We start from the raw sequence: 6,277 nt of genomic DNA on the forward strand, positions 1-6,277 counted from the left end.
AGGTTACCCTTGCTTCAGCCTTGAAGGAGGCCACCGCCACGGAGAATTATGAAAGAGAGGAGCTTGATGCCAGTCGCAGGGTCCCTAAGCCACAGATAGAAGTTGCACATGCCATGGACGAGCTAGAGGCTACTCCGAGCCAGAGCCCAGTCCGTGGGGTCGAGTCAGTGCGTCAGGCCTGCACAGTGCACAAAGATCACCGAGGCAGGTGCCCTGGTTGTGGCGGAAACCATGAGCGGAAGAGTTGTTGTTTCCGGGATGCTATGTGCCGGACGTGCGGAAAGACAGGTCACATCGCCAGGGTCTGTAGATCGGCGGCGTTGGGAGCGACAGGAGCACCTAGACTGGAGCATCGCAGATCGGCCACAGCGAACCATGTTCTAAAGGACTGCCACTACGTAACGGAGATCAACGGGAGGGTCGTGCAGTTTTCAGCGCAAGGCAAGGCACACGTCAAGGTGAAGATTGAGGGTCAGCTGTGCGACATGGAGGTGGACTACGGATCTGGATTCACTATCGTGTCGGACCAGACCGCGAGGACATTCTTCCCCAGGGGTAAGTTGCCCCCTCTGGAGCCCTTCCCGGCAACTTTGCAGTCATACTCAGCGGGCCGCATCCATGTCATGGGAATGTGTGCCGTGAGAGTACAGTTCCGGGACAAACAGGCGGTACTCAAACTGGTGATTGCAAAGGGCAGTCGCCCCAGTCTCCTGGGCACTGACTGGTTTCCCGCCCTGGGACTGAGTATATCAGGGCTTAATTCAATCCAAACCTGCCCTGAGATGAGCGAGGCATTATGCAAAGAATTTGTTGGTCTTTTTAATGGAAAACTGGGTTGTTATAAAGGGCCCCCAGTTGACTTCGAATTGGACCCTGGGGTGGCCCCAATCCGACTCAAACCAAGGCGAGTGCCATTTGCACTGCAACCCAAGATCGAAGCAGAGCTGGATAAATTGGTCAAGCAGGGAGTTCTCTCACCCGTGGACTCCGCTAAGTGGGAGACTCCAATCGTCACGCCTCTTAAAGCAAATGGGGAAGTCAGGATCTGTGCTGATTACAAATGTACTATCAATAAGGCACTCAGGGGAAACTCATACCCCATTCCAGTCGTATCACACCTGTTGGCTAAACTGGCTGGGGGCAAGGTGTTCGCCAAACTTGACCTGGCACAAGCTTACCAACAGCTGCCAGTAACCCCACAATCAGCGGAAGCACAGACTATTGTCACACATAAAGGGGCGTTCAGAGTTAACAGATTACAATTTGGAGTTTGTGTGGCCCCAGGGATTTTTCAAGGGCTCATGGAACGCCTGTTAAGAGGTCTGCCGGGGGTCTTGCCATTTTTTGATGACGTTTTGATTGCTGGAAAAGACCCACAGGAACTGGTTGCGCGTGTCCGTGCAGTGTTGCTCAAGTTCAAGGAGGTGGGATTGCAACTAAAAAAGGAAAAATGCAGTTTTGGGGTGCCAACTGTGGATTTCTTGGGGTTTAAAATTGATGCATCAGGCATCCACCTCACAGATGCTAAGGTTAAGGCCATCATCGAGGCACCACGACCACAGAACAAGACGGAGTTGCAGTCATTCCTGGGACTTATTAACTTTTATCATTCGTTCTTACCCCAGAAAGCTTCGGTAGCTGAACCATTACATAGACTGTTGCAGAAAAAGAATGTGTGGTGATGGGGGCAGGAGCAGCAGAAGGCTTTTGACTCCTTGCGAGGAATGCTGAGTAGAAAGAGCGTCCTTGCTCATTATGATGAATCGAAGCCGCTGGTCCTGGCATGTGATGCCTCTCAATACGGCCTGGGGGCGGTGCTGAGTCATAGGGAACCGGATGGGTCGGAAAAGCCCATCTCTTTCTATTCCCGTACGTTGTCGCCCACGGAGCACAACTATGCTCAAATTGACAAAGAGGCGCTTGCAATTGTGGCAGGAATCAAAAAGTTCCATGATTATGTGTACGGTCATCATTTCTCCATTGAAACGGACCACAAACCACTGTTGGGGTTGTTCAACCCGAACAAACAAACGCCACAAATTCTCTCCCCCAGAATGTTGCGTTGGTCTATATTCCTGAACGGGTTCCAGTACACCTTGACCCATGTGCCGGGGAAACGGTTGTGCCACGCTGATGCGCTGAGTCGATTGCCCCTTCCTGGCGGGAGCAATGAGGATCCTGCTCCAGCGGAGCACATAATGATGCTGGAAACACTTCCGGGGGCTCCTGTAATGGCTACTGATATTGCTGAGAAAACGAGGAAAGATGCTGTTCTCTCCCGTGTGCTCACTTGGGTGGGGAGGGGGTGGCCAGGTGGTCCGCATGAAGACAAATTCAGGCCTTATGCGACAAGGCAGCACGAGTTATCCATGCATAAGGGTTGTCTCCTGTGGGGAGATAGGGTGATCATCCCAGCACCACTGAGAAACAGGGTTCTTGAGACGCTTCACATGGGACACCCGGGAATGGTCAGGATGAAGTCGCTAGCCCGATGTTATGTGTGGTGGCCTGGAATGGACCAGAACATAGAACAATGGGTACGAACATGCAAGGCATGCCAAGATGTGCGGCTAGAAGTGGCCAGAGCACCAGTTCACTGGTGGGAGCAGTCCAGATCTCCCTGGAGCCGGCTGCACTTAGATTTTGCTGGGCCATTCCAGGGGAAGGTCTTTTTGGTTATCGTCGATGCATATTCCAAATGGTTAGAAGTGGCGATGGTCCCTAGCATGGCATCAGCTGCCGTAATCAAGGTGTTGAGGCAGCTGTTTGCAACCCACGGGTTACCTGAGACCATTGTATCAGATAATGGGGCAGCTTTTGTATCCCAAGAATTCAGGGCATTCTTGGCTGATAACTTCATAAGAGGGGTCACACCCGCGCCCTTTCACCCATCCTCCAATGGGCAGGCGGAGTGCATGGTAAGAACAGCCAAAGAATCCATTGCGCGCTTAATGGAGGGTAACTGGTCAGCTCGCATTGCGCGAATGTTATTTTTGCAGCATGCGACACCGTGTACTGCAACGGGCAAGTCGCCAGCTGAGCTGCTCATGGGTAGAAGACTGGTAACGGTGCTGGATTATGTCCACCCGGATAAAATGCCAAACCGTAATTCAAGAGCAACCCCCCAGGCTGAGACTGACACAACAAGGTATCTCGCCCCTGAAGATCTGGTCTGGGTGAGGAACTATTCACAAGGTTCGCGGTGGGTGGCTGGTGTGGTCACCCGGACTAGTGGACCTGTGTCCTATTATGTGACCTTGGAAAATGGGCAAGTTTGGAAGAGACATATAGATCAGCTGAGGCGCCGGGCGCTCAGCAGAGAGGAGTCTGATAATTCATCCCTGGCTAATGACGCAGAGCTGCAAGACCAGGGTGAAAATGGCCCAGAGGTGCAGTCACCAGGGCCCTCAGCAAATGAACCAGGGTCTGCTGGTCCTCAGGATGACGAGGTACAGGTAGGGGACCCTGAGATGTCTGGGACTCCATCTGTTCCTGACGAAACCCCTATAGCAGCCCCCCTACCACAGGTGACACCCAATCCAGAACCGGCAACACCTGTTGTCAGGAGATCAAGTAGAAGTTGTAGGACCCCACAGTACCTGAGAGATTACGTCTGCTGTGCTCACTAGGGGGGAGGGGTGTTGTGTATTGAGTCAAAGGATTTTATATCTGTATTATTATTGTCTGTATTTGCATTAGGGTAAAGTGACTGCCTTTTGGTTCCAGAGGGTACAGCTACTATTGGTTCATTTAAGCTGCTGTATTTGGATCCTCTGTCTTATTGGTTGCCTCCAAAAGGCAGGACTGTGATTGCCTGATATTGTTCCCTCCAAAATGTATCCTTTCCAGCTAGTTCCCTGTCCCTATAAATGTAGCTCTTCCCTCCTCAAGTCTCAGTCTTGTTGCTTTAATAAAGAAGTGTTACTAGAGAACTGTCTCCAGCATATTATGTCAAGAGAGCTGAAATCACAAACCCCACGTCACAACAGATATAGCTTTATGAGTTGTGCCAGCTTGACTGCTGGGAATGAGTACCAATGCCCTAACAAAAGAATACTAAGAGTTAGGTTTCTTTTTTTATATAATAATATTTATTAAGTTTTTGTTTACACAATAAAAAACATACATAATAACATAGTATTTTTCAATATCCACATTTCATTCTCATCTTTGGACTTCCTCACATCTCTTGTTCCTGCATCCTAAATTCATAAATTTTACTAGCAAATTATTAACTTGTTTCAATTCATATAGTATATTTTTCCAATATTTAAATCTAAAATTTTAGAATTTAAATCACTCTTTTGGAGACTTAGTTATAACAATTTATCCAAAATTTGTCTTTTCTGTCAATTACAATTAGATTTGTATTCCTTGTAACTAATTTGTTGGAGCCATTCTATTGCTAATCTTACATCTTTCTTAACATTCATACAATTTACAATATTTTTGTAGATAGTCCTTAAATTTCTTCCATTCCTCCTCCACCAGTTCTTCTCCCAGATCTCGGATTCTGCTAGTCATCTCCGCCAGTTCCATATAGTCCATCAGTTGCATCTGCCATTCTTCCAGTGTGGGCAAATCTTGAGTTTTCCAGCTTTTGGCGATGAGTATCCTTGCTGCTGTTGTAGCATACATAAAAAAGGTTCGATCCTTCTTTTGCACACTCTGGCCGACAATGCCCAAAAGAAAGGCCTCTGGTTTCTTAGGGAAGGTATACTTAAATACCTTTTTCAGCTCATTATATATCATTTCCCAGAAAGCCTTCACCTAAGAGTTAGGTTTCTTACAGTGCAACCCTTACATGCCTGGTTGGAAGTATACTTAGGGGTTACCAACCTTTTGGAGCCTGTGGGCATGTGTGCGAACCAGAGAAACACTTGTGGGCATGACACACACACCACAATCTATTCTACTGGCTACAACACAATGCTTCTTGAAGCCAAATTTCAGTGGGTGGAGCAGCAGAAAGACATTATGGATGCCAGGGAAAGCCTCTGAAGGATGTGTATAAAGAACTGCAGGCACAAACTGCCCAGTTCCCTCAATAGGCAATTAGGAAATTCAGTGAAATATACTCAGAGTTGCAAAGTGATTTCATGCTCTTTATTCAGCTCATAGTGGTGAGGAGGAATGAATGAAAGTCCCCTCAAAGTATCTGCTTTATATACATTATTTACACAATGGGCTGCACATGATTGGCTAATTCTGGAATTCTACTGTAAGCCAATCAGGTTGTGGATTCACTTCTATCTGGAGCATGATTGGGTGGTTCCTGCCAACCAATCATATTGCTGCATTGTTCTAAGACCAAGCAGACTGCTGCATTCTTAATCCTATTGTTCTAGGACCAATCAGACTGTTGCAGTTTGGATCTTATTCAATTCAGTACATAACATTCAGTTCAAGAGTAAGTTCTGAAATCACATTTCAGGGAGGGAGAGGTGGCAGGAGGGGGGGGGGAGAAAAAAGTAAGACAGTCTCACTTTTGGAGACACCAAAGACTGAGAGAGCACTGTGAGTTTCTGAAGGCTAAGTATCTTAGGGTGGACTGGCTCCCTCCCTGGCAGGTATGAGGAACCTTTGGTCCTCCAGAAGTTGATGAACTACATCTCCCAGCAATCCCAGCTAGCATGGCCAACAGCCTAGGACAAAGCACCAAAGCTTCTGATTTTTGGGAACCAGCTGCATGCATATATATTACTTAAATATATTATTTACCAAACAGGGGGCCTTCTCAGTAGTGGCAGCCTGCCCTGTGGAACACCCTCCCATCATATGTCAAGGAAATAAACAACTGACTTTTAGAAGACATCTGAAGGCAACCCTGTTTGGGGTAAGTTTTTAACGTTTAGTGTTTTAGTGTGTTTTTAATATTCTGTTGGGAGCTACCCAGAGTGGCTGGGGAAACCCAGTCAAATGGGCTAGGTATAAATAATAAATTATTATTATTATTAAACTGAATACAGAAAATACTACAAAAGCACCAGACACCTTCAGTACTCTGCTCTCTCATGGAAATGAAGCTCAGGTTACAAAGGGAATTTTCAGTTTTTGCATCAGTTATGAGCCGGCACCACTATTAAACAAATCCATTTGTTTTCTGGCTTCTTGGTTTATTTATTTTTTAAAGGGGTGGGTTTAAAACGAACCTAGGTAGTTAAAAAAAAAACAAAAAAACAAGCATGACAGTGCAATCCTGTACTTGCCTACGCAGAACTAAGCCCCGTTGGGGATCAATGGAACTCGCGCCCAGGTAAGTGCATTTAGTTTTGCA

Source organism: Podarcis gaigeae, assembly GCF_964106915.1.
Source record: "Podarcis gaigeae genome assembly, chromosome: 7".
NCBI lineage: Eukaryota > Metazoa > Chordata > Lepidosauria > Squamata > Lacertidae > Podarcis > Podarcis gaigeae.